The 25,180-nt window shown below is 46.8% G+C and overlaps 1 protein-coding gene across 1 annotated transcript in view; it reads right to left on the bottom strand.

Annotated features, from left to right (window-relative positions):
* GNAI2 (G protein subunit alpha i2) overlaps positions 1 to 25,180 on the bottom strand; it is a 462,902-nt gene that overhangs the window by 220,819 nt on the left and 216,903 nt on the right. The window lies entirely within an intron of this gene.

Genomic DNA, 25,180 nt, shown 5'->3' with positions numbered 1-25,180 from the left:
ATACAAACTGACAACCGTCTTCCAAGTGAGTAACACATTCCAATAATCAAGCGGTCTCTCATTCCTGATTTTACAGATAATTGTATCAAGAAGGACTTTTATGATATAAGCACCCTGCAATGCTGAAATAACATATTGCAGATGTGAAGAACCAGCGCCGGGAATAACCAAGCGAAGGCCATGATGCAGTCTTGAATGGCAATCACCTTTAAAGAGATCTTAACAGGGGTGGCTACTCCGCTATGGCGGAGGAGCGTCACTCCACTGCTGTTAAGCAGTGAGAAACATAAAATGACAATAACTTAAGGAGTTATTGTCATTTTATGTTTCGTGCCCTGCTGCTTTGTGGGCGGGCGGGCAGGGCTGCTCTTCTCTCCGAGCAGGGTAGGGGAGGAGTGGTTTGCCCAATCCTAAGTACGTAATGACTGTTTGGACGTCACTCTCGGGCCGCCCAAAACAGTCATGAGAACTTCCCTGTTCTCCATGAAGGTTACAATACAGCCTGCATGGAGAACATGTCCACTCCTCTAGCCCCTAGCTGAGGACCGTGCTAATATTGGGTCAAAGTGCTTACAATCTATGGATATGATGAAGTGACTCCATTACAAGATAGAGTAATGGCTGAGTGACATTTATAAAGGTGAGAGCTTGAGGTAAGAAGGTGACCATGATGGCATGTGTGTCCTAAGAGAGATAGTCAAGACTCCAGCGTGATGGCTGCAGTCATGATGAGTATGAGAAAAAGGATTCACGACAGATGCGATGTCCAGATACAACCCCACAGAGTATGGTAATAAACATTGCCGAGACAAGGATGGGACAGAAAACAGGTTGGCCAACATGAAGTTAGTCATTCCAGAGCAATAGGGAAGGAGTCCTGCGAATCCCTGAAGATCCATAGGGGGCAATGTCCCACAACTTGACTGCAGCATAACTGAGAAATTAAATCCAAAGGAAGATGAAGCAGTGCATGCCTCTATAGAGGACAGGAAAGACCTAAATGAAGACCTAACCCCAGAGGTTGATAAGGGGCCCTTGAAACATATCAATTTATACACTGCACCTGTCATAGATGCCACCACTGTGCCGGCATCATGCTCAATTACAGGCCATCCAAAGATTACAGGGTATGATATATATATATAACTCAGTCGAAAAAGGCGCGAACGCCGAAACGCGTCCTGGTGTTACTGCTGCTATCTCCAAACAATGCAATAAACAATCGCATCGAGAAACCTTGCTGAGTGCGGTCTCCTTCATTCTTCGAGTGAAGTCCTTGGAGCTTTATATATATCGGCCAGAGCTGCCCACATCGGAGCTGGAGGAACCAGTTCAAGTCTTGGCATCGGCTCAACATCCTGTGATCCTGGGCAAATCACTTAAACTCCCCGTGCCTACAATTCAATGCCTTGATACCCTCACGGGTGATTTGCCCTGCTTTACAAATCCTGGATTTATTTATTATAAGTCAAGGGCACCGCAGAGTGTTTGATTATGGGACATCAAAGGATTCCATTTTATTAATTGCATATGGCGAAGGTAACCGCATAGTGCCTGCATCGTGTTCAATTACAGACCATCAGAGGGTTTCAGTGTATGCAATGGACTTAATGATAAAGCTGATGATGACTACCATGAGGCATCAATCACATTCTTGTGTGGTCACAGTCTCCTGTGGTGCTATTCCTGCATGCAAAAATCACCTGTCGAAAGTGGTCTTTGTCACAGCTCCACATGTGACAAGCACAAGGGCGCGTCGTTCAGGACGTTGATAGCACAGCCTGTCTGGGAAGCAAATATTCAAGCTTCTGAACCCTTTTCATCCTGCTCTAGCATTAGAATATGCAATTTGTGCCAAATAACTTGCTGACTTCAAAGTCGCGAGGACTTGAAAGCCTCATCAAGCTATATCCCCAGCAAGACCATGTCGCAGAGGGGCTCTGATGCTGCAGGTACCTCTGGTTACTAGAGTGACATTTATCATGCACAACGGACAACAGCCTCAAAACCTCATCACCCGCTGCTACCTCGCTCTTAGAGAACACTCTAATGAAGTTCCCGGCAAATGGCCTAAATTTATAATGGCCTACTTAATTTTAATGATCTGGACTTTAAGCAAATGTTTGAAGGGGAAAGTAATACTCTAAGGGTGGTAGGGAATAGGTTGTGTTAACTGAAGCTCTGCTGAGCACGGCTGGAGCCTGCAGTGTCCAAGCAACTAAGGATAGCTCTGCTGTGCTACTCAAAAGTGAGAAAAATCATTGCAACCAAGGAGATGTTTCCTGTGTTAGTCAACAATGAATGTAAAATCTATGCAGCCAAGGAGTGGTCTGCTGTATTAGTCAAGAGCGTGCAAAATCTATGCAGCCAAGGAGTGGTCTGCTGTATTAGTCAAGAGCGTGCAAAATCTATGCGGCCAAGGAGTGGTCTGCTGTAGTAGTCAAGAGCGTGCAAAATCTATGCGGCCAAGGAGTGGTCTGCTGTATTAGTCAAGAGCGTGCAAAATCTATGCAGCCAAGGAGTGGTCTGCTGTATTAGTCAAGAGCGTGCAAAATCTATGCAGCGAAGGAGTGGTCTGCTGTATTAGTCAAGAGCGTGCAGAATATATGTAGGCAAGGAGTGAGTTACCTTGTTAGTTGAGAACCTACACAAAATGCAGCCGAGGAAAGGTCTGCTGTGTTAGTCGAGAGTGTACAAAATAAATGCGAGCAATGTTTTGATGTTTTATGTGAGAGCATGCACACTCTGCGCAACAGAAGGTAGCTCTGCTGTGTTAGGTGAAATCATGCAATATCTGGGCACCTGATCAACCATTGAAATATCTCAGCTAAGGAAAATAGCTCTACTGTAAAAAATACTCTTTCCTCATTCTCTATGATGTGGATAAACTATAGCTCTGCTGTCTAAAGAATGAATCTGTTCATGTAAATTTAGAGACAGCTACACAGACTGAAATTCCAAGTGAGATCACTAGGTTTTCCACTAAATCCACCCCCACATTGAATCAGAAATGTTGGCTTTACCAACAAAAAACGTTTGAGAAGTGGAGACGCCAAACGTGGGTCAGGATCGCGTGACCAGCAATCTTTGCACGCTTTTTTTGACACATCTGAGGTTTAATCTGTCAACCAAAAATTCCTTTTAGGTACATGCTTTAGCAAGTAAGGTCACATTCAGTAGTAATATAAAATGACGATGGACTGGGAGGTGTGGATTAAATCAACCAATCCATCCATCAATTTTTTGTATACTTTAGTGTGTCGCCCTAAGCAGGACGGGTGTGCCCAGATGTGGGTCCTGGGTACAGTGTGTCACTGGAACCAAGCTATACCTGGCTGATGGGCCCTAAGTAGGGTGAAACCGGTCGAGGTTGCCTGTGGTCCGATGTAGGGAGGACCTGGCCCGGACGTATGGACTGGGACAGGGTTGAGTCTGATTTACATATGGCTGGTTCCAAATTGAGGTAGCATGGTGTGCAAAAAAATGATGGACTGGAATGTGGCCCGTGTAGTTACCAGTGGCTGTCATTCGGTATTCCAGCACGAGGAGGAGCAGACAGGTCTGCATGCAATCTGCAGGCCACATGCTTGAATCCCAGGACAGCAACCTCACAACCAGGACAATCAAGGACAATCAAATACTGCTGAGTTGTGGAAATAACACAATGCCTGGCACGTACGGGGTTTGGTTAGGTGCCCCAAGACGATTTGACACTATAACACTGGAATTGCATGCAGCTGATGAAAAACAAACCTGACTGAAGTCAGAATAACAAAAAGCACCTAACGAAAAGCCTATCTAAAACGAGACAACCTTTTTTTTTAATTAATAAAAACAGTGACAGTTAAAATAAGCACTAGCAAAGTCAACACGTCTGGCCATGGCAACCTTGGGATATTTTTGTTATTAGGTTTATTCTTTTTTTGCAAATCTATACGAGGGGTATTGGAAGTTTAAACCTAATAAAAACTAAATGTGCAGCAATTTCTAAGTGACTTTATTTAAAAAAAAATGATTAGCAAATAATGACCCAACGTAAAAATAGAGCAAAAAGAAGGAAAAAACGACATGCAATAAAAGCAGGAATAAAAGACTGACCCACTAGCCCGGGCACTGAAGTGGACTACCTCTTAAGCAGATGGGTACAAGAATATGCCGTCACTCACAGTGAAAAGAGCTAATGGCTGAAGCAAGCTCGCCCACTGATTGGCCCTTGAGGTTGTGGCCAGAGGCAAATTGTGAGTGGAAAAGAAGAGGCTGGGAGACAAACTTGGTCAGTCCTAACAATAAACGGGAATAAGTTAGGTGGGTTGGAAGGTGGAAAACAGAAGTGCAAAAGTATGCTTAATATATTTTGAAAAATTAAATAAAGCAATGGCATATTACAGTCCCCATGCTGGGCCCTTACAGGGGCATCAGGGAAGGTGGCTTGTTTGCATCAAATCAGAGTTTACTTGCAGAGCAATGCAGTCCACAATATTGAGTCGGGGGGCAAAGGGGGGGGGGGGGGGACCATTTTAGTTAAAACAAAAATCTAAAATCAAGAAAAAAAATCTACTTGTTTGAATGATAAACGAAAGACTGAACAGCTAAGGGTCAAAACAGGACAAAGGAGATGAACTGACGACTTGAACAGTGAAATGCAACATTGCACCAGTAGGAGGCAGGCTAGCTGAAAAAGGCCAGAACAGTGCATAAAAAGCAGAGAGTGGCACGTGCACCAAAGTGAGGGTGCCCGTCCGGTGTAAGGGGTCCCAATGTGAATCACTGCCAGAGGCATCCACCCCTTCTTGGTATAGATCTCAGGCTTATGTTAAACCAGGTTTACAGCTCACGCAGGAGTACAAGACAGAGGCGCATTTAAATGGACTTACAGAAGTGTAGGTACTCACTAACTACCCCAGCATGCCTGATTGCTACTGATAAGGGCCTGTGAATCCAATTAAAAGTATTGCACCTGTGCTGGGGAGTGCAGGCACTTTTGTGGACTAATGAAGGAAGAACTCAGTACCTGACGGTACTTGCCCTTTTAAGGCACTGGTGCTGACCCGACTGGATTTTACAAGAGGAAGAGAGAGGGAGGTAGGCCTGTCTCTCCTGGGGGTACAGAACTAGTCTGCAAATCACTGGTACAAGCCATTCAGTCACTCATTGTTCTGCAGGGAAAAGGTCACCATGGTGGATGCAAGAAGAACGTTGGATGCTTTTGGACTAGTTAGTCTGGTGGGCGGTGGCACATCTGAAGTGGTTCCTAAGGCATCATGTGAAAAACCTTGCAATAGGGAACTTCAAACGGTGGAATCTGCATTCCAAACATTTTCAAGTGTTAAAGAAGGACCTGCAGCAAGTGTAGAAACTAACTCTGATGCCCCGCTTGAAACAATATCGAACAAGGAAATGAAATAAAAAGGTGAATGCCACGCTGGGACAATGTCTGCGTGGATAGAAGTTCCTCTGAGGTCATGGTGCGTGTGGCTACTTGAGCCATTCCTGGGATTTTGGAGAATGGACAGCATTAGTTTAGAGAACAAGAAAGTAAGATGTGCATGCTTTACAGTTCGGGGGGAGGGGGGGGGTCAAAATTCAGCCATTAGAAAGCAGACACACCCTTGGCTCTTGATGACGCAAGTCATGCTGGGAATGAGTCGACTGGAATCCACCGGTATCTCAGGGTGTATTTAACTAGTCCTGGGTGGAATTGTAATTACACTGGCAAGATTTCTAAAAATGTTGCATAGCAGGTTTTTGAGTAACCTTTTTTATTTGAGCATTCTGCTGGATAAAAAAAAAGTATGTCTTGTGCAATACCAGCGGGAGACTAGTTTGCACAGAAATTGTGTTGCAGGCAAATAAAAGCTAATTGAACCAATCCCCTGCTAGTATCTTGCAAATTTTTGTCTGAAGGCAAAGTGCTCCTCTGGATAAAAAAAATTGATCCGAGCTGCCAGCAAACCACAGTTAACCACAACAATTAAATTTCGTGAAATTTTCTTCATGGAATTTCAACAAATGTCTTTGAAAAAAATGTCTAATATTTGTTGAACTGGCTATAGAAGCGTGAGGACTGGTGCTCTGTACACCATGGTAAGAGCTGTGAAAAAGGCTTTAATTGGGATACAGGTGTATTCTTAATAGTTTCATCCTCAAAGATTTCTGTAGCATTTCTCTGGGTCGGAAAGAAGCTTCACTGCTCTGTATCTTTTTGACACTGGAGCAGAATTGATCACGGAAGTGTTATTTAGGGAGGTGTACAATACATGGCATCTGATAGCTGCTGTTCCTACAAAATGAAACTGTATTGCATTGTTGTTGATGTATGTATTGAGAAAAGTTGTTTTATGAGGGTGGGAATTAGGATGGTACCATACTGTGAAGATTTGGAGGGCCGCCGCCAGACGGTCTGGGTTTCCCAGAGCTCCGCCGAGATGCCGCCATTGGGAGTTGGGGTTCCACAGGGTTCTGTGTTGAGCCCAACATTGTTTAACATCTTTATGTCCCCCCTGGCGGCTGCGGTTGAGGCTTACGGAGCCCAGATCGTGTCCTATGCCGATGACACGCAACTCCTCTTCACATGTGGAAAAGATCAGACATTTGATGGGGAGAGAATTCGGGACTGCCTGGACAGGGTCTTCGGCTGGTTCCAAAGGAATAGCCTGAAGGCCAACTCCAGCAAGTCGGAGGTTTTATTCTTCGGCTGTGCCATCGATCCCGAGTGGCGGCAGTGGTGGCCGGCCGCCATGTGTCCTCCGGCACAATCCTCCTTGGTTGCCAAGAACCTTGGTGTGAAGCTTGATAACAAGCTCTCTCTGAGAGCGCATGTCCTTGGCCTGTCCGGCACCTGTTTCGGCATCCTGAAAATGCTCCGCAAGTTTCTTCCTCTATTGTCTGCGGAGCACAGACGGATTACGGTGCAGGCGCTCATCGGATCTAGGCTAGACTATGCCAATGCTCTTTTCCTAGGCCTTCCGGACTACTTGGTCCAGCGTTTGCAGGTGGCACAGAACTCTGCAGCCCGTGCGATCTTTGGTCTGCATAGACGAGCACGGGCTTCTGGGCTGCTGCAGACGCTTCATTGGCTGCCGATCCGTAAGCGGATTATTTTTAAATCCCTGACGCTCGTGCACAAAGCTTTGTTTGGCTCAGGCGCAGGATATCTGCAGAAAAGATTGGCCTTCTATCGTCCTGCGCGCTCACTGCGTTCGGAATCCCTTTTCACTGCTGTGGTCCCACGCGTGAGGAAGGCCCGCATTGGGGGACGCTCTTTCAGCCTCAAGGCCTCCCAGTTGTGGAATTCGCTTCCACTGGCACTCCGCAGCACTCCCAACTTGCTTCAATTCAGGAAGAATTTGAAGACTTGGCTTTTTAATCATTCTGTTTAGGTGGGCTTCTTTCTTTCTCTTTTGGGCTTTGTTCTTCTTGCTATGTTGTTATACCCTGTAGCTGCCTGTGGAAAGCGCCGGGACACTCTTTTAGAGTAGCCGAGCGCTATAAAAATGCATTTTAACATAACATAACATAACATTTGTGGAAGAGCAAGTTAAAAAAATTTAAAAAAAATAAAAAAATGTATTTTGATTCGGTCACAGTGGCGATCACGGATTGTGCCATGAATGCAGAAGACACCATTGGTTCGAAGCTGGTAATGTGATGAGCCTGCAAGAGCATTAATAGGGGCTTCTTGGGAAAACGAGATTTTCAGCTTTAGTGCAAAATACTTTTACAGGACCAGGTATAAGTATTAAAGAGAACTGTTAACACGATGATTACGCTGGGATCCTCATTCTAGCCACAGCCAAGTGATGGCCCAGGATCACGGGGTGAAGCTTCCTCTTAAAGTTGCCACAAGTGTCAATCAAGTACACACTTCATGAAAATGATTGTCACGGCCGATGGGTCTTTGACAGAAAGTTTCCACACAAAGAAACTGTTAAAACTAAGACCAAAAGTACAGAATATTTATTTTCCTCTCAAACATGCAAGTAGGCCCACTCATTTTACACTGAATGGTGCATGGATCAAGGAAACCGAGCTGGCGAGGGCTTGGGCGGCGCTAGTACAATTGTTGCAAACACCACCTTACTGACACGGACGACGACTCGAGTACGCCAGGGTTGGAGACTCCTCCCCGAAGAACTACCCCGCCTTAAGGGGATGGCTACTATACTTTCTCACATGACACTGCCTCTGACTCCAAAGATTGGCTTTCTGGAACACGGTGGTGGGCGCATTTACGATTGACACAATTGTGGCTCGTAGTTTAACTTGGTTTTAAAATTTTTGTTATGCCATCAGGGAGGGGGGAGGGAATAGATTTGCATTTCGAGTTATTTGTTACACTGAGAAATGAGTATCTACAACCATTTGATGGAGAGAGAGACGATACCTCTGGAAATTCTGATTAATGTTATGGCGACTTGGGGATAATCGGATGGTTGTGCACAATGTCGTTTGTAGCATCCAATACATAGGCGGAAGCGGGTGATCTCCGCCAGAACTTGGTTCATTTTAGCACCTTGATGTTGAGTGTACAGATATGCTTGACTTAAATTGCAATTTTGTGTTTGTTTCAATAAAACAATAAAAATATATTTTTAAAAAAAATGGATCAAGGAAACCGAGATGTCTTCCCTGTCAAAAGATCTCAGTGTTCAAAGGACAAGGGAATATGTGACCAACTGGGAGAGAGGAGAGAAGGGAAGTAATAAAACTAATTTAAAGATGGAGGGGGGAAGGTACTTAAGCAGTCAAGAAATTGCAATATATGTAGTTAAAAAAGGAAGCATGAATATATCGTACAACTAAAAATGGAGACATACTGCCATACTGATATAGGGGAGAAGTTGACATATACTAGAACGACTCTTGAAGGACGATGGTAAGGTAGCCAGGTTGATGGAGCTCAGAGTTGAAATGCCAGTTGTCAGGAAAGCTCATATTGATAGGATAAGCTGGGATTTGTAACGTGGATCAATGTTCACGCAAGAACGTACAGATTCAAAGGGAGTAAATGAAGGCAGCAAGCAACTCAACTAATGATTTCTAGGTATTTTTAGAATTGGTGGTATTTTTAGAATTTGTGGCTTATCTACTATTGACCGAAACCCCATTAACCTTAGCTTCACTTTACAATTGGTGTTTTTTTGGAATTTCATTGTTTTTTCTTTATAGATACTGAACTTATGTTCGGGTTGAGCAGCTGATATACATCTTCCCCTGTTGGCCCATTCACATAAGTGTAACAGAGCAGCTGTCCCAGACCTCGCTTGGCTTTCGGAGGACAAGGAGGCCTAGGACAGCAGAAGCAGGCCAGTTTGCAATTTCGAACCATATGTTGGGACAGCTTTTACCAGTAGCAGGCTTTCTTCTTCTGCCTAACAGTGACGGCTAACACGGACCAGGGCAAAGGATAACATGCCAATTGGCCTTGTCACCACTGAGAACAAGATGTTAGGGCACCTGCCAGTCTTGCTTGCAGTCAAAATCACAGAGATATCTGAGGATCATGCAACTAACTCTTGCCCTAGTGCATTCTACCCTATAGCCAATGCAGCAACAGTATGCTGTTGGCTGTACTGGGACATTCTCAGAGCTCAGTCCTCCTGCCCTCTACATATTTTCAAGATTCAGGCTTTACTGCTTTGCATCCTGTAAAGGTCACTGAATCAAAAATCAGGAGCCAACCACATTGCCTGAATCTACATATCTTCTGAGGAGCCGCAAAATCCAATACGACCAAGAGAAAATATTTCCCTCATCCAATCAGACTTCCTCATTTTTTCGACAAAGCCTGGTTTGCTAAAGACATCTGGAGGACATTCAGAAAAATTCCCTGGAAATTCATTCTGCCCGTTGCTTACCATCGACTTTGTGGTTTGTGCCTCAGATTTTCTGGCTTTCTATTTGTTGGCTTTATTTCTTTTAGGCTACCCAGGGTGAGTTCGTCCCTCCCAGGAACCAAGGCCCCTTGTATTCTTCCACCAGTTCTCTTTTCTGTAAGCAGGCCTGTAAATCTTGTTCTTATCTTGTCACTTTTGCTGTGCATTCAAAGACATAGGTCAAATGTCAGGCTCAGTCTTCCAGGGAGCATGGTGTTTACTTTTCTTTCTCAGACTTCAAAGTGATAGAATTTATGAGACAATCTTGCTGGATACTGGGGGTAGGAAAGGGTTTTTTCTATCACACATTTAAATGAACTGTGCAAGTATTTCAGAATATATCAGAATTAAGAACACATAAGAAGCACATTTTTTACATTTCTGAACACACGATCATAACAAATGAATACACCTGGTGATGCCATTTCAACACATTATCGTTTGTGCGCTGTATAGTTTTATTAGTATAACTGTATGTTTGTGCAAAGGTGTTGTCTGTAATAGCAGTGTGCTACCACACCATGCATATTCCAGTCTACACCACCCTACTCCACTGCACTCTACTCCACTTTGCATCACTGCACTCTACACCTCTCTACACCACAGCACTCTTCGCCACTGCACCCTACACCACGACAGTCTAGGCCACTCCACTCTACCCTGCACAAACCCACTCCACACCACTGCACTCTTCGTCACTCCAGTCCCGGACACTCCACTCTACTATCCATAACACCACTCTACGCCACTCTCCACTACACCACTCTGCAACACTGCAACTCTATGCCAAAATACACTTTTCTGTACCACTCTACTGTACTCCCCTGCATTCTAACCTAATCCACTATATGCTATTCTAATCTACTATGAGCCATTGTACCATACACCATGTTACTCTACACCATTGCACTTTAGCCTGCTCCACTCTTTGCCACTTCACTGTACTCTGAAACAATCGACTCTACGTCACTGCACTCTATGCCACTCTGTGACACTCCATTCTAAACCACTGCACTGGGTGCCCAATGAAATCTAAGCCACTGCACTCTACGCCACTGCACTTTGCACAACTGCACTCTATGCCAATGCACTTTATGCCACTCTACTCTGCATCACTGCGCTGTACCCCACTGTACTCTCCACAACTGCACTCTACGCCTCTACGCTCTGGCACTCTATGTCAATACACACTAATATACACCAATGCATTCTACAACTCTGCATTGTACGCCCCTGAGTTTTATGCTGCTAGTCTACATCAGTTCACTCTTCTTTATGCATACACCACTCCACTGCACTCTAATCTGCTCCACTCTACGCCACTACACTCTACTCAGCACCACTATTGTCAATGCCACTGCATTCACCACCACCCTACGCCTCTGCAATCTACGCAAATGCACTCTAGGACACTCCACACTACTGCATTCTATGCCAATGCACTCTACACCACTGTACTCTACGACACTCCACTACGCATTACTGCATTCTATGCCAATGGACTCTACACCACTCTATTCTGCATCACTCTACTCTATCCCACTGCACTCTGCAGCACTGCACTCTACTCCACTAAACTCTACGCCACTATACTCTGCACCACTCTATGCCACTCTGCACCACTGCACTCTAGGCCACTCTACGCCACTGCACTCTAGGCCACTCTACGCCACTGCACTCTACTATCCAACACACTAATTTATGCCATTGCATTCTACGAGGATATATTGCACGCCGCTGAAGTCTGTGCCTCTGCACTCTACGCCACTATACTCTGCAAAACTTCGCCAATGCACTCTACACCAGTCCACTCTACTCCACTTCATTGTATGCCATTTTACACGATTCCACTCCGTCACTCCACTCTACTCTACTCTTCGCCATTTCACTCCACGCCACTCTCTTTTACGCTGCTAACTTAACCATGCTGAACAGCAGCCACGCTAGTTTACAGCATGGCTAAAACACATTGGCAATGCCCATACCCCTTGGATAGGGGAGACCTATTGGCTTAGCCAATGCGTGTTCAGTATCTGATTGACAGGCTTAGCAAATGTTAGATGGCAGCCCAAGACAACTACACGTTTTTTCCATAATAGGACCTCTGCTATTTTGGCTTTTCTGAAAAACAGACATGTTCAAGTGGTTTTGCCCAAACCAAAAACGCTTTTCATGTTGGAGCAAGCCACTTCACCTCAATCAAGTTGGTAAAAAGCCATATAGCGTTTTTCACTATAGCTGAAAAAGAACAGTTTTGAGATGTTCCCAAAAACTTTGGATGCCTTTAACAGATCTTCACAAATACCTGCACAACCAGAGTAAGATATAGCAAACCTTAGGATATCTTCATGCAGTTTCAGCAAATGAAGCCAAAGTTATTAAAGATTCATAAACACTATTCCAATAACAAGAACGAAGTAACAACAGAGTCATTATTGAGAATTCAGTAGGACAAAAATATATAGGTATAAAAAGTGAGTAGATACCGCATCTCACAGAACACAACCTAACTTGGATATTTGTCCCATGCACGTCATCCTTGAGGAGTCTCTTGGCACCATTGATAGATAAGGATGCTTATTGTTACCCAACTCAATGGGAATTTGTCATTTTACAGACCTCTGAAGGATGAAGGGCTGAGTGGCGCTGACAAGATTTGAACCTTTGACCAGGAGGCCAAACAGAAATCACTGGAATGGGTGCATTACTTAGTCCACTGAGTAACTGGACCAGGAATCTGGTAGTATGACAAAAAAATGTTTTTTGGGGTTAAGAGACTTACCAGATATAGATTCGGGTAATTTGTGGCACAGTATCACAAAAGGTAAGCAACAGCATCACCTATGTAGATCAAACACTGATACTCTTACGCATGTAACTAAGCAACATTTTCATATTAGTCCTTGATTCGCTTTTTATATTAAATCAATCTGCTTTTGAAATATTTTTTTTGTGAGTGGATTTTGGGAGAGCTTCTCAATTGAAATCAATTGATGAATATGCATATCATGAAATATAGTGAATCAATTACCAAGATTAGCCCTAGGGTTTTGCCAGGATAAAAAAAAAAAAAATCTGTTGTAATGACACAAGAATGTTTATTGAGTGTATAAATAAAAAAGCATCTTGAACAGATGGAGTGAAGTGAATACATTGAAAATATTTGTACGTTTGTATTTGATGCTTCGGACAATTGTAAAAGTTTCTGTAAAAACAGGCTTACTGCGTACAAATAGTCACCTGCATTTGTAGGGATGTATGAGTAATGTGTAAATGAATGTATAAAGTATGCCCTTGTTTTGTGGATACGCAAGTTAAGCCTGCATGTTAATCTGATATAGTTTAAATACAAAAAAAGGAAATGCATCAAATCTAGCTAGAGGAGTCTTTTAAAAACACATTTGAAAAAAGAACCAAACTACATAAAATGTAATGTTTACAGTAGATGAGAATCAGTAGGTCTACTAAGCTTGCTGATTTGCTGCCTATACTTGACTCTACGTCTTCTCCCTTTCCTATTCCACTCCAGGCATTGTTTTTGGCACAATATTAGTAAAATAGTGAGTTTTAAAAGCATTTCTAATTTCTTTATGTCAACACAGGAAACAGTTCTGAGAAACAATTGTAAGAAAGGTGTCTGAGCCCCATGAAAACTGTTTTTTAGAAAAGAGAAGAAAAAACATTGCTCGCAAACGACGCTTGTGGCAGTTTTGCATAAATTGGATATATTAAAAGATTGATAATTCTTCTGCTCCAAAAAAACGTATCAAACTCTAGGAATGTAGGCATTCATAAAACACTTTGGCCCACTGAACAACTGAAAAGAACCATGAAAGGTAGCAAAAAGGACAATGAAGTGAATCAGCATAAAAATGCCTACATAAGTAATTGAATATCTTTAACATTGTAATGAAAATGTGCACTTGGCAGAAAATGTTATCCTTGTGTCAGCAGTAAATATATAGGTATATCAGCAGTGAAACTAACAACGCAAGTCAAAGAAGGACTCGTTCATCGGTATGAAATGTCCTCACAGAATCACAGAACTGGCACAATTATCTGGGTAGAAATGGCCCTCAAATCAGTATTGAAACGACCCAAAAACAGTTGGAAATTGCAGTCAATGGCATTACCCCCTAAAAGTTAAAAACTAACATAAAAACCACTTCACTGTCACCTAGACTGCACATGTTTAATGAACCGGCCCCACAAAGCCAGTCCCTTTCAACCATTATCTCTGAAATTACCAAGAGGGCCATGACTTCCCCAAATCGCATTAAACTTCCTCTGGCATACAATGAAACTGTTTTAAGTGTTACCATGAAAGAGTAGTAAGAGAAAATTTGACATTAGTACACTGGTCAAGCACAGAGCTATTATCAGGAAGTTTGCGCCAACTATGTGCCCTAATTCACTCAGGACAATAAAGGTTGGAAATTGAGGCCCAAAAAAAACTAGACCAATGCAAAAAACGAAAGCGATATGAGTGGGTGCATGTCTGTGCACAAGGAAACAACTTCTGTACTTGGGTAAGTTCTCATGATGACCACGATGCTTGAGCCAGCAGGTTACCATGCGACGCATAAGGAAATGTAAACAGGATACCACAGGCAGCAGGTTGAAAAATGCCGCCAATTGTGTTAGATGATAGCCCACTTCGGAAAAGTAGAGGACATTGACTAATTCAGTGTCTGCAGGCTTCATCTAGTCAGTTCCGGTGCAATGGATCCGAAGTCTGCTGTTTTGTATTCTCAGATTCAACTTGTTCCGTTGCGGCACTTAACTGTTTTGTGTGCCTTCATCAGGATAAACATACGCCAACTGCTTCTGTAGTTTTGCCTTTCTGAGCTGCTTACATGAGGGGATAAGAGCAATAAACTACTGTGCGGATTTGTTCTGATGTGCATGGAGGTAAAATGGGGGGAAACTGGGGCCATCATCTACCCCTACCCCCCCCCCCCCCCCCCCCCCCCGGGCATCAGGAATGGAATAGCAGGAACAAAAAGTAAGCCAACTTCTAGAAGCCACGCTTACATTCTGTAGCATCCACTCTTTGACACGAGGAGGCTGTTCAGCAGCTAAAGGCGGACAAGGAGTCATCCTTGTGAGATCATGGGGGGGTTAAATGGCCCATAACCTCATTTTGGTAACTATATATTCTATTGTGACTCAAATTCACATCCATGTGGCTTTCCTCCAGTTCCATCTACTTCAGTGATTTCCACACACCTCATATTCCCTTTGGAAGGTATTGAAGGAGGGACTGAGAAGCGCGGTCTGCTATGATCAACCACTCAAGTATCCAACACTGAACAAAGCTCAGCACCAACTTCTAGGTTTTACGGCGATGACCAGTGTGAGTGGCAGCAACTTTACTTGTGATCACACAATGGCACTTGTCTCGCTCCACTGAGCTGAGGAGACCAGACCAAGGACCTTGAGTACCTAGAAAATTAAACATGCTCCGACAAATACCAGATAGAATTTCCAACATGGACAAAAGCACAAATCTTCTGAGGCTTATGGCGGCCATTTTACTGTCTTCAACTAGTATTTCGTCAGTTTAGGGACAAAAGTAGGATGACATTCTGTAGCTAAATTTAATTCTGCGAAATATATTTTATGCCTCTTTTATTAAGATTCCCTGTAGCTGTGTATCACTTTTGTTTTATGATATAGACTTTTTTTGCAATTTTAAAGTTGTACACCGACTTTGCAGGGCTCTGACAATTCTGTGCCTTGTTTGCGCTTTAGAAAATCAAATCCAGGAATAAGAGGAGAGTCTTCTGATGAAACAATTATTGTCTCTGGATCCATTTCAAGGCATATTAAATATAAAACAATCCTCAGAATTATGAAACACAGGACATCCTCAGTTTGGGGCAAGCTTCAGGAAAGGAGCCATTTTTTTGTGGTAAGCGTACTGTTCCAGCCGCCAAAAGACAGAGGAAAGAAAGGCTTTGTAAATAGGTGGTGCTCATGTAATAAGCACTGGCACTGTTGTGCTAGGGGAACTCCCACCCCCATACACTAACAAAACCGCTTTGTCCGAATATAACCGCCATGCTGGGACTGATATGGCAGCCTTTAAAGAAATACGAACGGAAACCACTACTAAATCTGGCTTGGCTGCAGACCTACCATGGAGCACGCGTGGGCGAAAGCGCACTTTTTCTGCAAAATACGTGAAATTACTTGTAATGCATGAATACTCAGCAGGTATCTTGCTTAATGATGTGCGGGAGTGTGTACCACGCATACAAGTCATACAAGACACATGGCAAGAGACTGGGTGGAGGAGAGAATGTTTCTCAGCTGTGGCTTTTCTGTTCCCTGAAATCTGTTTCTATTTACAGGCAAAAATTACATGAAATAGCTTCACGAAAAATGTACAGGAAATTTTGTGAAAAGCGTGTAATACGAAATTAGTGAAATTTGCATAATTTCGCCTGGACTAATAAAAATATCTCTGGATAAGATCCATTCCCTTAAACTACGTGGCAGGGGGTTCTTATCAAACAACGAAAGGGCAGTCCAGAGAAGAATTTGGTTGATAGTGCTTCACCAAGGCTAGATTTTTTCCACACGAATCTGTCACTCATCTGGAGTGACCAGCACAATTCAGATGTAAGCATTTCTCTGATGCAACATGAAGTCTCAGCACTCTCAATAATGCATAGCGCCTACAGCATTTCAAAGTACAGATGAATGTCCCACTTTTGGACCAAAGGTGCCAGTCAATTAATTATTCTAAATTTGACAAATGCAGCTTCAAATAATTAAACGCTAGGAAAGAGGGGGGAAACCAGGAGCCTACAGTTCACCTAATGCAACCTACAATCTGCGCCATAATAATGCATTATAACAAGCTACCAACAGAAACCAAAGACCAGCTGTGATCAACCATCTTTAATGGACATTTTGGGACTCTGCTTGGCTGCAGGAACCTTGTTTTTCCGATTTAAAAAAGCAATACGATCTATGTCCGCGTTGGAAGGCGGGGGCATGCAGTTGAAATAGGGCGCTAGAAGACTCTTCGGGATTGAAGACCTGGCACTCCCTACCTCTGCACCTCAGGCAATCACCGCTGCTGCCGCAATTCAGGAAGGACCTTAAGACCTGGCTCTGGGACTGAACCACAAGACCCCACCCCACACTTAGTGCCTTGAGACCCTCACAGGTGAGTAGTCGCACTTTATAAGATTACCGATTGATTGATTTTGAACATGAAGCACTTTGCAACATCATTCGGAGAGCAACTTTTAGCAAGTCAATGCACAACTGAGTAGTTGAAAGGAGGTCAAGCTGAGGAAGAGTGAAAGATGTGTACATATGAGGGCCTTCTGTGTAATCACAAATGCTTGGTAGATAGTGCTTTGTAGATGGTGTGGTTCATCGCGGCCTACTCCATTTATTTATTTATACAGATTTGTGCAGCACATGGTCACCAAGGGTATGGATGTACTTTACAGAAAACAATCAATGCGTTGCTTAGTCTTACACAAAACTCCTAACGAACTGGGGTAAGAGGGCTGAGAAGTGGCTTTAGAAGGGAGAGTAGAGTGGAGATTGAGTTTTGGGAGGGGCGGTTGGCTGGGTGGAATGAAAGGGGCAGGGGGAAAGGAAGGAGAGGATGTGGCCTAAGGGCTAGGGCAACCTCAAATCTGGGGAACGGGGTTCGAGTCTCTGCAACGACGTTCAACATCCTGTGATTCTGGGCAAATCTCCTTGTGCCTAACAAAAATGAATGTGTCCTTGTGTAAAGCAACTGGTGCTCTATGTAAAGCGCTCCGATACCTTTGGGTCAAGTTTGCACCATATCAAACTCAGAAGATTGAAAATGTCAAGAGAAGAGGATACAGGAGAGGAGAAGCAGAGATGATGTAGGGGTAAGACAGGAACAGAAACGAAGAAAGGTTGAAAGGGGGAAGAATATTAGAAACGTGTGGACAGACGATGGTTTAGCAAGTGAAACATGAAACAGGGAAGTGACTGCATTTTAATATGAATTCAATCAATAAATCAATCTGTACTTGTAAAGCGCAACTTATCTTCCGTGAGGGTATTCAGGCACTGGGCTGCTGGTTTCATTTGAAGAGCCAGGTGTTGAGTCTCTTCCTGAAGTCTGTTAGCGATGGTGATGTTCAGATTTGGAAGGGGATGGCGTTTCAGGACTTGGGGGCACGGTGGGAGAAACCTCCTCTGGAGCGGCAGCAGCAGATGCGCAGCGTCTGTGCGGGGACACGGTGAGCGGAGGTTTCTGAATGGTTGGTGGACGTTCAAGCAGTGGTTCATGTATGCAGGCCCTTGGTCATGGAGGACTTTGCAGGCGTGGGTCAGTAGTTTCAACTGGCATCTTTCCTGGATGGGGAGCAAGTGGAGGTCTTTCAGGTGCTGGGTGATGTGGGTCCTTTTTGGTAGGTTGAGGATTAGTCTGGCTACTTACTGCGTTCTGTGTCGTCTGGATATCAATATTACGAGTGTGGTCTTTGCGTGTGGGGTAGGTCAGAGTTATGGAGGCCACCAGGTGTCATTCCAGGGGAGGTGTGGCTGCCAAAGATCAGCACCTCGCTGTTGCCCTTGTTGAGCTTAAGGCAGTTGTCCTTCATCCAGGCGGAGACATTTTTCATGCAGTTGTGGAAGTTGGACTTCGTAGTGGTGGGTTCGGATGTCTGCTAACGGCATCATGTAAATGTTTAAGTGGGTGGGACTGAGGGGTGAACCTTGGGGGTACTCCGCAGATGGTGCACAAGGGTTGTGAGAAGAAGGGCAGGAGACGGATTCTCTGGGTGCGGCCAGTGATTTATGATGCCACAAATCTAAGGGCACTGTCTTCAATTCCGATCTGGTGTAGACGTTAGATTAGTGTATGTTGGGAGACCGTGTCCAAGGCTGTGGAGATGTTGAGAAGGATCAGGGCAGCAGATTCTCTTCTATCAAGTGGGGTGCGGATGTCGTTTGTCGCTGCAATCAGGGCCGTCTCTGTGCTGTGATTGGCCCTGAATCCTGATTGGAAGGGGTCTAGCAGGTTTTTTCTCTCCATGTGTTCAGTGACTTCTTTTGGGAGATTTATATAGCGCGAACTTGACCCGAATCCAATCAGGTATCAGAGTGCTTTACATAGCACCAGTTACGTTACATGAGGACACACACATTCATTTTTTGTTAGGCACGGGGAGATTAAGTGATTTGCCCAGAATCACAGGATGTTCAGCGTCATTACCGGGACTCGAACCCAGTTCACCAGGTCCAATTTCGAGCGCCCTAGCCGTTAGGCCAACTCCTCTCCCCAAACTTGGAGGTTGATGTTCTTCTCCAGGACTTTGAGGGAAACAGGAGCAGTGAGATCGGGCGGTAATTCTGGAAATTGCAGAGGCCTGCTGTGGGTTTCTTGAGGAGGGGTCTGACATCTGTGTTTTTCCAGGCATTGGGAAAGATGGCTGTAGAGTTGGAGGTGTTGAGGAATGTGGTGAGCTGGTGACTGATCTTGTCGCTTCCGAGATTGAAGAGTCAGTGAGGGCACGGGTCGGGGGGGATCTCCTGAGTGGATGCAGTTCATCAGGGCCGTGGTGATAGGTGTGCTGAGCTGTTCCCATGTGGTGAGCGGGCGGTCGTTGGTCGTCTTTGTGGGAAGATGGAGGGTGAGGAGGTCAGTGGGTTGAGGATCGAATTAGGGAGTCAGATATATTTTAAACAGATGTGTCTTTAAGAGAAATAAAAGTCCGGACAGTACTGATTTCTGTGGGACGGGAGTACCAAAATAAGGAGGTAGGTCCTGAGAATGATTGATGAAGTGCAGATGAGGTTCATAAGAAGGGGCCTGCTAGGAGGTGGTTGTTCTTGCATCTAACATCCTTGAAGCCTACTAAGATGTTAAGCAGATTGGTCACATATGGTGGGACTTTGGAATGGATTGCTTTGAATGCTAGACACCCCAATTTGAAGTTGATTCTGGCCTAGATGGGGAGCTGGTGCAGCTCACTGACAATTGGCAGGTTGAGGGCAAATTCCAAGGCTGTTCATAGCAATCTAGATGGGGAATGCACGACAGATTTTGGCGGCATAAGCACCGATTGTGCAGGGCTGTAACCCATCTCCCTAGAGTATTAGCCTCCACTGCTTACTCCCATGGAAGATTCGTGCTCAGGACAAAAGATGTAGAAACTGCTTTCAACAGCTTTATCCCATAGAAATCAATAAAGTGCAAAAAAAGTTGATTGAAAATGTTCCACGCTCTCGTTTGAAATAAAGGTGTCCAAAGTTTGTCACATCTGCCTGTCAACAAAATTTCTCCCAAAAAATGTTAACGGGATATTTTTCTGCAGCACTCTTTTGTGAATCTTCTGCAAAAGACAGTAAGCAGGAACGTTTTCCACTACAACCTTTTACTAAATAATTTATGTTGCAAAACGTACATTCAGTCCGATTTGTTACATTTGGCAAAACTTTGTGGCAAAGAAGAACAAGTTACTTACCTTCGGTAACGATGTATCTGTAAGAAACATTAGTTAGTTAGATTCCTCACCTTAGAATATCCCCAGGCGTCAGACTGGATCCGGAAGATTTTTCGTCAGCAATACCCCTTGCGCGTCGCTAGGCGTCGTCTGCGGCTCCGCGTCCGTCGTCGGCGTCGTGCGCCGGAATGACGTCGTCTGAGTACTTAGACGCCGCCCTCGCGCGCTGACGTCAGTTCTTGTACATAGCTTTCCGCGCCAGGAACACAGAGCCATGCAAAGACAGACACTGGTGCCAAAAATAAAATCATGGGGCCTGAAAAGGAGAACCTTAACCCTAGATGTCAGTTCGCAGAACGGGGAGGATGGGTGGGTCGGTGAGGAATCTAACTAACTAATGTTTCTTACAGAGACATCGTTACCGAAGGTAAGTAACTTGTTCATCTGAAAGAAACACGTTAGTTAGATTCCTCACCTTAGAATAGATACCCAAGCAATACCATCCCCGGTGGTGGGTCTGCGAACCAAGATCACACCAGAAAGTCCTGGAGGACAGAACGGCCAAAGAAGCCATCCCTCCGGACTTGGCTGTCAAGGCAATAATGCCTGGCAAACGTGTGTAGCGAAGCCCACGTCGCCGCCTGACAGATGTCCTGCAAAGGGACACCCCGTCCCAAAGCAGTAGTAGCCGCTGTGGCCCGAGTAGAGTGGGCGCGCAGCCCAACAGGAGGGTCCTTTTTTGCCAAGGAGTAACAAATTTTGATGCACAAAACGACCCACCGAGAGATGGTCCGTTTGTGCACAGCTTTCCCCTTCTTAGCACCCACGTATCCAACGAAAAGTTGGTCGTCCACCCGGAACTGCTTTGTGCGGTCCAAATAAAAGGAGAGCGCACGTTTTGGGTCCAGACGGTGGAGCCTCTCTTCCTCTTTGGAAGGATGCGGAGGCGGAAAGAAGGTGGGCAAGGTGACAGACTGCCCAAGATGAAATGGAGTCACCACTTTCGGAAGAAAGGAGGGACGAGGCCGAAGGACAACCTTGTCCGGATGAACAGACAGAAAAGGAGGCTTTGAAGATAAAGCCTGGAGCTCACTCACCCGCCTAGCCGAGGTGATGGCTACCAGAAAAGCAGTCTTAAGAGTCAGAAGACGAAGAGGACAATTGTGAAGAGGCTCGAAGGGAGTGCACATCAGGAATGTCAAGACAAGATTCAAGTCCCATTGAGGCATTACAAACGGGACAGGAGGGAACGTGTGAGTCATGCCCTTTAGAAAGCGTGTAACTACAGGGGACTTGAAAAGAGAAGGCTGATCAGGAAGCCGCAAGAAGGCAGAGATGGCAGCAAGATAACCTTTCAGGGTGCCCAGGGCAGAGCCCTGCCGGGCCAAAGAAAGAAGAAAGAGGAGAACCTCGGAAAGAGGGGTGGAAAGGGGATCCACAGCCTTTGCTGTGCACCATGCCACAAATTTGTTCCACCGGCAGGCGTATACCGTCTTTGTGGAGGGACGCCTGGCTGCCAGAATGATATCACAAACTTCAGGAGGCAAGTCAAATGGCATCAACTGCCGCCGCTCAATCTCCACGCATGGAGGTGGAGGCTGGACAGGTTCGGGTGGAGGACCGTCCCCTGCTGCTGCGACAGAAGATCCTCCCGAAGGGGCAGACGTATCGGAGGATCGGTCAACATACTGAGTAGCTCGGGATACCAGTACCTTCGTGCCCAATCCGGAGCCACCAAGATGACTTGGGCTCGGTCGTGCCTGATCTTCTTCAGCACTCTGGGCAGAAGTGGTATAGGCGGAAAGGCGTACAACAGACAGCAACTCCACTCGTGACGAAAAGCGTCGCCGAGCGAGTGCCGCCTTGGAAATTCCAACGCGCAGAACTGCTGACATTGCGCGTTCTCTTCGATGGCGAATAGATCTAACCAAGGCTCTCCCCACTGCTGAAAGAGACCTTGTGCCACTTCGGAGTTCAGACGCCATTCGTGATCCATCATGCACCGGTGGCTGAGTTCGTCTGCTCTGGCGTTCAGAGAGCCCGCCAGATGTTGAACCACCAGGGTGACGCCCTGGTGTTCCAGCCATGTCCAGAGGCGCAGAGCCTCCTGACAAAGGGTCCACGACCCCACCCCACCCTGTTTGTTGCAATACCACATGGCGGTGGTGTTGTCCGTGAACACCTGCACGACACTTCCCCTGACAGAGGGAAGGAAGGCTTTCAGTGCAAGTCGGATCGCTCTCAACTCCAACAGGTTGATGTGGAGACGAGACTCCGCCGGAGACCAGAGGCCTCTGATCTCCGCCTCTCCCATATGGCCACCCCATCCCAGGAGGGACGCATCCATCACTACGACATGCTCCGGCTGGGGAAGGGAGAGGCTCTTGCCCTCGACCCAATCGCGGTCCGTGAGCCACCACTGCAACTGCTGTGCAGTGCCCTCCGAGATCAAGACATGGTCGGACAGGTTGCCGTGATGCTGGGCCCACTGAAACTTCAGGTCCCACTGCAGAGCCCGCATGCGCCGCCTGGCGTGATGCACTAGTAGGATGCAGGAGGCCATCAGCCCCAGAAGCCGCAACACTAGCCTGACCGAAACCCAGGATAGAGGCCGAAAGATGGGAATCAGGGCCTGAATATCCCGGACCCGCTGTTCCGGTGGATAGACCCGGAACTGCGCCGAATCGAGAACTGCTCCGATGAAGAGGAGCTTCTGAGAGGGACTCAAGTGTGACTTCGGCACGTTGATGGAAAATCCCAGCAAATGCAGGAGATCCGCCGTAGTCTGGAGGTGGGAGACGACTGTCTGGGGCGAGCCCGCCTTCAACAACCAGTCGTCGAGATAGGGGAAGACTGGAACCCCTGATCTGCGCAGATGAGCCGCGACCACCGCCATCACTTTCGTGAACACCCGAGGGGCACTGGTGAGGCCGAAGGGGAGCACGGTAAACTGAAAGTGCTCTTGGCCCACCGTGAACCGCAGGTAACGCCGGTGGGCCGGCAAGACGGGGATGTGGAAATATGCGTCCTGCAAGTCCAACGCTACCAACCAGTCTCCAGGGTCTAGGGCAGCTAAAACCTGAGCCAAAGTTAACATCTTGAACCTCTCCTTCCGGAGGAAGGCATTGACGTTCCGGAGGTCCAAGATAGGGCGTAGGCCCCCTTTGCCCTTCTTGGGAACCAGAAAGTAGTGGGAATAACAACCACGACCTACTTCTGGGCTCGGAACGCGCTCGACGGCCCCCTTGGCCAAGAGGGCCGAAACTTCCTCGTGGAGAAGATTCAAATGATCCCCCGAGATACGGTGGTGCTGCGGTGGCATGGCTGGAGGGGTCGTCTCGAAGGGGAGGGAGTAGCCCCTTCGGACGATTTGCAGCACCCACCTGTCCGATGTGATGGACCACCAGTGGAGGAGGTGATGGCGATCTCTGCCGCCCACTGGCGTGGAATGGGCCTGAAAGCTCGGACTAGGAAGGCTTTGAGGCGGATGCTGCCGGGGTGGATGTGGGCTGACCTCGTCGACCTCCAGATCCGCCTCGGCGGAAACCACGTCCGCGACCGCACGCAGGTTGGTTCTGCGGCTGGTGGCTAGGCGTACGTGAGGAGGCACCCCTTCCTTGGCCACGAAAGGGGCGAAAGGCGGAAGATTGCGACCGCGGGGCCGAGAGGCCCAAGGACTTGGCCGTAGCCCGGGAGTCCTTAAAGCGGTTCAGCGCACTGTCCGCTTTCTCGCCAAAAAGGCGAGTGCCATCAAAGGGCATGTCCATAAGAGTGCTCTGGACATCACCCGAAAATGACGTGGACCGCAGCCAGGCGTGACGTCTAAGCGCCACTGTGGTAGAAATGGCCCTACCCAGCGAGTCCGTGGTGTCAAGCCCACATCGTATAGCATGTCGCGCGGCATCCCTCCCATCAGCCAGAGCCTGGGTAAGTCGTGTCCGGACCTCCTCCGGACACAGGGGCAGCGCGTCCTCCACCGCATCCCACAGAGAGTGGGAATAACGGTCCAAGAGACAAGCGGTGTTCAAAGACCGCAGGCCCAAACTAAGGGAGGAGAACAGCTTCTTGCCAAACTGTTCTAGACTCTTGGAATCCTGGTCCGGCGGGGCGGTCGGGAAAGAGGATTGGGAGGTGGAGGCCTGGATAACCAGGCTCTCAGGGGTAGGGTGTTGGGACAGAAAACTGGGGTCGCCCGGAGCAGGGCGGTGGCGCCTGGCGACGTACCTGTCCACAGGAGGGACTGTGGAGGGCTTGGACCAGGTGCCCTGTAGAACGTCAATGAGGGCCTCATTGAATTGCAGCAGAGGCTCAGTGGAGCTTGCTGCAGACTGAAGCACCTCAGTGAGGACGTTAGTCCTCACAGCCACGGCAGGCAGCTCGAGCCCAAGGGCTGCGGCCGCCTTGCGCAGCACCACAGAGAAAGCAGCGCCCTCCTCCGAAGCCACATTTGGAGGAGAGACGAATCCAGTGTCTGGAGAGGTATCCAGGCCACTGGCCTCCCCCAGTTCATCTGCCCAGTCCTGTGACATTTGAAACTGAGCGGCCATAGGATCCTCGGATCCCTCCCAGTTGTCCCCATCATCCGATTCCTGGTATACAGGAGGAAGGTACGGAGCCGGACGGTAGACATAGTGTGTCTCTAGCGGCGCCGAACGCGGCGTCCATCGACGCCGTAGCGGCGCCGGGTCCGGAGTGGGACTGAACTGGGGCCCGACGTCGAGCGGAGTCGACGTCGGCGGTGGCACCGGTGTCGACGCCGGCGGAGGAGGCGTGACGAGGTCGACCGGCGTCGTCAGGGACTCGGGAACGGGTCCCTCGGGCGCTTGCGGCGTCGAGGCCGGAGGCGTCGAC

Source organism: Triturus cristatus, chromosome 9, assembly GCF_964204655.1.
Source record: "Triturus cristatus chromosome 9, aTriCri1.1, whole genome shotgun sequence".
Taxonomy (NCBI): Eukaryota; Metazoa; Chordata; class Amphibia; order Caudata; family Salamandridae; genus Triturus; species Triturus cristatus.
The sequence above is the reverse complement of the archived record's forward strand: the minus strand, read 5'-3'. Positions and strand labels throughout refer to the sequence as shown.